Genomic DNA, 8457 nt, shown 5'->3' on the forward strand with positions numbered 1-8457 from the left:
CCTCACCCCAATAGATACACTCGCTTTCTTCCTTGATCCAAAATCAGAGTGGTCATTATAGATATCTAAAAATATATATATTTTAAGTAGTTATATTATGTTAGGGAATAGATCATTTTAGTCTTTAGGCATGTAAGTTTTTTAAGAGATATTTTGGGGAACAAATCTCTACAGGGAAGCCCACAGCTGTTTATCTAAATATGCATTTATCTAAATATGCATCTCCAGCAAGTTGAGGCCAGTCTGAGTGGAACAGCTCTGGAAAAGAGTGTCAGGCTCCATCAGGAGATGCTATGAAATGACAGAGAAATGACACTGGTTATGATCGTAATATTTAGCAAGTCTTACGACCACTGCAGGGAGCCCTTGGAGGGCAGTGGCTATGTGCTGGGCTGCAGTCTGCACGGCTGGCAGTTTGAACGATGGGGCTTTCTACTCCCGTGAACAGTTACCATCTCAGAAACTCATGAAGCGGTTCTATCCTGTCCTATGGGTATCAACTTGATGGTAGTGAATTTTTTTTATCACTACCACTTACTTTATGTAAATTTGGTCTCTTTCTGGTATATAAAGCTGATGGCTTTAACATTTGGAATTCAGGAGATACTTTATTAAAATAAAACCAAAGCAAAAAAACAAAACTACCATTAAAGAAATGAGAAGGTGGGGGGTAGATGGGAGAATGTATTCACTATATTTATATACAGCAAAGTACATCCTAGTAAAGAATAGGCTGTTGGTCTAATAGAAAAATGGGCAAAAGCAGTTGGTACTTTACAAAAAAAAATTATTCCATTGATACAAGATGTTCATGAATTGAATTGTTTTCCCTAAAACTATGTGTCATCTTGGCTGCGTCACAATTCTCAACGGTTTGGAATTATGTGATGATGTCATAAGGCAGTTAGGTGATATACTCTATGACATGATAAATCAATAAAAGGAGTTAGGGTGGAATGCAGTACCCTTACAGCCCTGTCACAGGCAGCAGTCACAGCCCTGGTCCTATGAAAAGTTACAAAACACAAAAGCAGAGAGAAGTGAGTGGCAGAGAGGAACACACCACCACTGAAAAAAGACAAGCCAAGACTGAAGCATGTCATTTGGATGCAGGTCCCTGCACTGGGAACTCCCTAGGACCCGGGGAGGATTGATGCCAAGGTGCATGGAGATCTTCAAGAGATGGCAGGCCCACAGATGTTGAAAGGAGACAAGACCTTTCCCCTAGAGGAAGCACTCTGTATTGGATTTCTAGCCTTGGAACCTAAATTGATTTGTTAAAGTGTCCACTTGTGTTCTCCCTGTTATAGATGAATAAGACTCGGGATGAGACAGAGTTTAGCTACGAAGTCATAAAACCTTTCAATGTGAAATGACAGTTTCCTGACCCACCCTCCTTCTGCAGGCCGTGTTTCCGTCCTCTTACCCTCCCCTGAAGAGCTCTGTCCCTTCGGTTTACACCCCATCCAAGCTGCATGGGGGGGGCATTCTCCAGGGACTCAGAGTGTGTTCCTCTGAATTGTTCTTTGAGTTTGGGGACACAAAGGAATCTGAAGGGAAAGACCAGGGCTGTGTGTGTGGGGGGGGGCGGGGTGAGGTTTAAAGTTTCACAATGAAATTCTCATCGAACAGCCCTTACCATCTTTGGAGAATGACCAGTGTACTGTTTGGGGGGTGCGGGGGGTGGAGTTCTCAGTACAACTTTCCTCACCGCCCCGGCATTGACACAGGGTAGACACTGTTCATGTGAATGAAGGGGAAGGTAATATACAATAAGAGGGAGGTTGGCAAAAAATGATGGGGACAAGAAAAGACCCCAGGGGGAGTGCAAGAATGACAGGTAATCGAGATAGATACTTTTATATATGCAATCCTACAATCATAGTGATCTCTGAGGAGGTGCATAGATGGGCATGCAGGCTTAAAGGGTGTGGGAGGGAGAAGGGACTCTACCTTCAGATACATATAGGCTTGACAGGGGATATTTGTACATGAGTATATACCTTTGCTGGAAATGTATCCACTGACGTGGTGGGGCCTACAGGGAGCACAGTGAGGAAAATTGCTTAGACACAACCAAACACCTGGAGAGAATGTGTCACTGGGTCGAGGGACTAAGAATGACAGTCTCAAGGGGCTTGGTGCATAAAGCCAATGGCATAAAGACACTTATGCCAGTGAAGACATCATCACAAAGACAATGTTCTACATCCTTCTTGGGTGAGTAGTGACTGGAGTCTTAAAAGCTTGTGAGCAGCCATCTCAGGTGAACGCAAGAAGAGGAGTGGGAATGTGGATGCCTGGAAACAGCTAGTCCAGTGAGCATATGGACCACGCAAACATCCGTTTCCACACTGCAGAACCCAGAACGAAACGATATTGGGTACCACTGCCAATGACTCTGAAATGGATCACATTAGAAGATCCTGGATGTAGGGGGAGAAAAATGTGAAACAAAACTCAAAACCATAAAGCATACCAGGCTTATTGGTCAGATCGAAACTAGTGGAAGCCCCGAGACTATGCCCCTTAGCCATCTTTCCAGGTCTGAGAATGAATTCATCCCCATGGCTCAATATTCAAACAAACAGTAGGCAAAGTCTATGTGGGGAACAATAACACTGAAGGGTCACACATGCCTTAGAACAATCAACCAGTGGAGATCCAATGTGTAGCATTAATGCAGGGACAAAGTTAAGAAAAATTAGGAAAGAAGTAGGAATGAAAATAGCAAACACAGAAGGAAGTGGGATAGGAACTATATCATTGTGGGGGTTACAATGAGATGAAAATAAAATGTGTATGAATTTTTGAATGGGAAACTAATGTGCTCTTCACTCAATTCACACATTTTAAGACAATGAAAGAAACAGAGACCTTGCTACTGCTACCATCTGCTCTGAAATTCATCACATTAGAAGGTCCCAGAGAGTGTGTGTGTGGAGGGGGGAATGGGGTGCGGAAGGTGACTCAAAATGATCAAGGACAGTAGCAGTACTGTTGAACAGTGACTGGTGGACTCTCTGATCTGGAGCTGAATTCACCCTATGGTTCAATTTGCAGCCAAACAAATGTGTAAGTGATACAATAACACTAGTGAGGTCCATTCATCTTAAAATCATCAACCAGTTGAGACCCAATGGGCAGCATTAGCCAAAGAGAATGTTCAGAAGGGTTAGGAAGAAAGAGGGAATGGAAACCAGAAACACAAGGAGGAGATAGGTTGCGATGTTACCTTGTGATGATGATTGGATTGCAATCAATGGAACAACACGAGTATCTATTGTTGAGTGGGAAACGGATTTGCTCCTTAAACCTTCACCCAATACACAAGGAAGAGTTCAAAAGAAAGAAAGAAAATCAGTAGAGCCAAGAGACAAGGAAAACAAAGGGACTTCCCAAAAAGATGACAAAGGACTAGACCACGAGGGGCGCTAAAGACTAGGTATATAGGCAAGGGACACAGAGGCCCATCGGTCCAGAGTTAGCATAACTAAAGAAAGAGACAGAGCGAAGACTATCATTATCAAGAGTCCTGCCAGTAGTGTATCCTTTTTAAATCTAATGACAGGTTGCCTAGGTGAGCCTCATCCTGATTATTGTGTGTGTTCAGCTTTCCTTCATCAGGTGGTGGTGAAGTTTCTGCTCTCCCTGAATGAACAGTAGGATGAGAGAGACAGGGAGAGTAACCATAGCTTTGGGACGAACAGCACCACTGCTATCCCCTGACCAGAACAGAGCCCTCTTGTCCTCATATCACTCTGAGGAGCTGTGGTCGTTACATAATTTCATGTTGACTTGAAGTGTAGGGGTGGAGTCTAGCCTGTCAATCAGGTTACAACCTGATGGTGCCTCCTTGTGGCCTTGACCTCCTCATAAGGAGGGCCTGGGAATCTCTCTTTCTCTCTGTGCTTCATTTTCTTGCTAGCGAGCCACAAGGAGCCCAGTGCGAGCCCTGGAGGTGGTTCCACCAACATTGGATCTACAAGACTTTGCATCCACCAGCCAGTGATCTTCCTGCATTCTGCATCATTGCATGTGGCTGCATGAGTCTGAAGAGTGATTTATGGACTAGGATCAGACTTATGGATTTGATCAGGAGTGCGCTGGGATGTTTGCTTGATATATACTTATTTCTTGATATAAAGCTCTCATACACATATATTAGTGTTACTGGATTTGTTTCTCTAGTCAACCCGGACTAACACAGGAGCCATTAGAGTAGGCCAAAAGGGGATGCATTGCCTGGCATCATTCTCAGTCCTCAGACAGGAAATGAAGAGCCCTAAATCTGGATTCAATAGCTGGAAAGGGGTTAGTAGTATTTAAGCATGGGATGACATGATTTGGGGGATTTGTTTTAAATACTCCAGAAGATAAAAGGAAAGTGGCGCAGGGGGTAGTGAGATGAAGCAAGATTGGCAAAGTCTTAGAAATTGTTAAATCTGTGTAAAGGGTCTTACTGTGCTCTTTTCTCTACTTTTGAAAGTATGTAAATTATTTTATCATACAATGTTAAAAATAACACAATCAGTGTGAAATATTCATCATTATATAAACAAAATTTTTAATTGAAATTTTTTTAAAAGATAGTTATGGCAGCACTATTTTAAAATGGCCAAAATCTGGAAACAACTCAAAAGTCTATTAACAGATGACTGAATAACTTCAATATACACACGACTACCTGACATGCTCTCTATACCTGCCTACAGCAACATGAAAATATCTCACAATTTACTATTGAACAAAAGAGATCTAGAGTTGCTACAACAGAAATGCGACCAATGTGTGGCTTTAACAAACACAAATATATTCACTCACTGTTCAGAAGGCTAGAAACTTGAATTCAGATTGCTGGCTCTCGGGAAGGCTGTCTCTCTGGCTCTCGGGAAGGCTGTCTCTCTGCGTCACGTCTGAGGGACATCCCCTCTCTCAACATCAATTCCTTGGTTCCTTGACAATTGAGTGGCACGTATCTTCCCTTTGCGTGCTTAATCTGTTCTTTTTTATATCTCAGAAGAAATTGACTTAAAACACAGCCTACACAAATACTGCCTCTTCCACCACACCACATTTCAACAACATTTCCACAACGCAATCCACTTCTAAATGGAATTGCAACCACAGGAGCGGGGATTAAGGACATCAAATACATATTTTGAAGGGACACAAATCAGTCCATACGGAAGTCTAACACACAAACCAAAAAAGAAAGTCTAACACAAAAAAGTGCATACTGGATTATTCCAGTTCCCAAAATGCAAAAAAGACATAATTTAGAGAATTATTAGTTAGCATGATGGGGGGCTGCTACTTTCGGGATAGGGATTCTTGACTAGCAGGGCTACAAAGGGGTCTCCAGGCTAGACTGAAATACTACTTGTTTTTAAATTCTAGGGACTGGGTCCACGCATTGTGTTCATTTTGTAAAAACTGATCAAGCTGAAAAGTTGCAGCACAGATAAATCAGTGAACTCACGTTGTATACCCATGCTTATACACACCAATATTGCATCTAAACCAAACCTACTACCATCGAACTGACTCTGATAGCAGATTAGGGGGGGGGGCAGGCACTGAACTCTCATTGCCATGGAGTTACTGCTGACTCATAGCGATCCCCTCCCCTCCCCCCGACTGTGGGTTTCCAAGACCTTAACTGTTTACAGGCGTAGAGAAGTTCCCAAGGTGTAACCACTAACTACAGCACTAGGGCTCCTTAGAGTACTGAACTAGTACCCGGTGATACCCTTTATTGGGTGTGTTCCTTTACTTTTCTGTTAAAGTTGTTCTCTAGGTATCGTTTTAGTTCAAGGTTGAAATGGGGTCAAGGAGCCCTGCTAGCATAGTGGTTACACATTGGGCTGCTAACTGCAAGGTCAGCATTTGAAACCACCAGCCACTCCCCAGGAGAAAAATGAAGCTCTCTCTTCCGGTAAAGAGTTACTGTCTCAGAAACGCCCCGGGGCAGTTCGACCCTGCCCTATAGGGTTGCCCATGAATTGGAATAAACTTGACGACGATGAGTTCAGGGCAATAGTCTCAGGAGTCCCTTGGGTCTGACTGATCCAGTTAGCTTGGCTATTTTAAAGAATTTGACTTTGTTCTTCCTTTGTCTCCCATTGTAACCGCATCATGCACTATGGCCCTGGTCAGCTCAGTCATTGGTAATAACTGGATACCATCCAGTTCTGGTCATCGTGTAGATCATCTCCTGTCAAGATTTACAGCCTCAGAAATGCTATGTAGGGTTGATATGAATCAGATTCAACTTGATGGCCGTGGATTTGCTTTGGCTTCGGGTTGATATGTGATATTGGGAGGTAGAAGCATGGCAAATGCATGTTGAGTAGTTGAGGTCATGGGTCAGGTTATCAGGCTTGTAGGTTTGTTTCTTCTTTGAGATTTTATTTACCCGACTGCAGTTTGACTCCTGCCTGCTGGAGACCAATAGCTGGATCTCAGGTAGATGCTCGCCTGCTCTGGAGAATGCAGCATGCTGCACTTCACTAGAATGCAAAACATGAGCTCAGTGAATTGGCACCAGTTGACTGAGCTGCCCCATGAAACTGATCTGGAGCAAGGGTAATTTTCAGAAGGTTTTCTGTTCTGTTTTCAGAGCTTTCCAAATCCTTTTAAAAGAAACTGTATTTGCCCTTTCACCTGGCCCTTGACTACTTTCTCCTCCTCTTAAGGAAAAATGAGAATTTTGATATTATTTTATTAATAATTAAGATATTATTTTATTCTCTAGGCATTGGGTTCAAATTGCCTGTGGTCAACTATTTCCTCCTTTTTCCAAAATGCATGCCTTTATTTCAAGTCCTTTATATGCTTTTCAGCACAGTAAATAATTTAAAGTTGGCCACATTGATTATGCCCCTTTAGAGAACTATGAGAAATAAACAGATATTAAGCTTCAAGGAAATGACAGTGGTTTGGATGTCAAGGAGTTGGTGAGAATCCATGCAATACGGTGGGAGGTATGAACAGAGGGATCAAGGGATGAGCACTGGGCTGCTAGCAGCAAAGTTGGCGATTCACAACCACCAGTCACTCTAAAGGAAAGAGACGAGGTTGTCTGTTCCCACTGAAGATCTACAGTCTTGGAAATCCTATGTAGGTAGCTGTAAGTCAGAATTAACTCAATGGCAAAGGTTTGATTTCTTGGGCTTGAGACCACAAAGAGAGTGCCTGTACGGCCCGATGAGGAATGCCATGTGTATCAGCTGGGAAGGAATTCGGCATCATTGGGAAAGAATGGATGACCAGAGCCACAGCCCCAACATTATGACTTTCTGCTTCTGCCAGGCGTTTTGTTTCAGGATTGCATTTGGACATGCGGTTGTAACAAATGACAACCATTTGTCCACCGGGAAAATGTATAATAGTAAGCTATTTTCTACAAGTCCTGAAGCTTTGATTTAAAATTTTTTATTTTATTTATTTATCACTAGGCAAAGAATTTTATTAACTTCTGTTTAAAATTTTATTCCCAGGCTTTTTCCGCGTAGCTGGCTTCAGAGAATGAATCATGTGTAAGCAAAAACGTGAAAGAGCTGCAAAGTCTGAAGGGCTTGGGCTTGAAAATATTAGATCTAGATTTTGTCCGATCCATACACAAACCACATTTTAAAAGCAGGCATCGTATAAAATAGCAGCCCCGAGTGACTTCCTCACGTTTCCTCTTCCCCAGAAGCCGACTCAAATCCGTGAGCCCCATTCTGGATGCCTCATCCAAGTGCTCCACACGATCTGGACCCTCATCCTCCTCATCCTCTCCTGGAGCAAGTGGGGCCTGTCCCCCCCCAGATTGCTTCGGCAGTGCTTCGGCCAGTCTCCGTAAGCTGTCTGCGCCCAGCTGGTTCAAGATGCTGGGGAGCATCTGTCAGCGGCTGTGTCTCAGCCTGGCCGGTCAGGGTGAAGGTGTTCGCAGCCAGTGATGCTGGGACTTTGGGGTTGTTAAGGTGGATCACTGTTCCCTGGTTTGTAAACATATTCACCTCTTCAAGCCTAGAGACATTGTTTACCCCTAGCTTCTTGAAGGGGAACTGCAGTTTGTTGTCATCTGCTGTGGCTGTTGTGTGAACCACCTTCTTCCTTCTGCGGGCAGTTCCTTTCCCACCGATGCGCACTTGTGCCTGCAGTTTGGCGAGTTTCTCTTGATTCATGATCGTCTCTTTCATCTTGTCGGAGCGGAAATGGGGCCCCCCGGGGGACTAGGGCTGGCGCTCAGGGGGTCTTTGGCAGACCAGCTGAGATTAGGCGCACACGCGCGGGGAAGCAAGATGGCAGCTAGAGCTAAAATATTTCTTTTACAGCAATCATTTAATAACCAAGTAATGATGCCTACATTCACAGTCATAGCAGAAGCCCCGAAGTCGTTAGTATTATCATTTAAGCCTCACGCTGTATATTATTTCAATTTGTCAGAATCCAATTACAGGAGGCTCA

The 8457-nt window shown here is 43.5% G+C and overlaps 1 pseudogene; it reads right to left on the minus strand.

Annotated features, from left to right (window-relative positions):
- Positions 1-7492: 7492 nt before the first annotated feature.
- LOC101657593 lies at positions 7493-8189 on the minus strand (annotated as a pseudogene).
- Positions 8190-8457: the final 268 nt, after the last annotated feature.

The sequence above is a fragment of the Echinops telfairi genome, unplaced genomic scaffold, assembly GCF_000313985.2.
Source record: "Echinops telfairi isolate 266 unplaced genomic scaffold, ASM31398v2 ScPeMD7_2;HRSCAF=8, whole genome shotgun sequence".
Classification (NCBI taxonomy): Eukaryota; Metazoa; Chordata; class Mammalia; order Afrosoricida; family Tenrecidae; genus Echinops; species Echinops telfairi.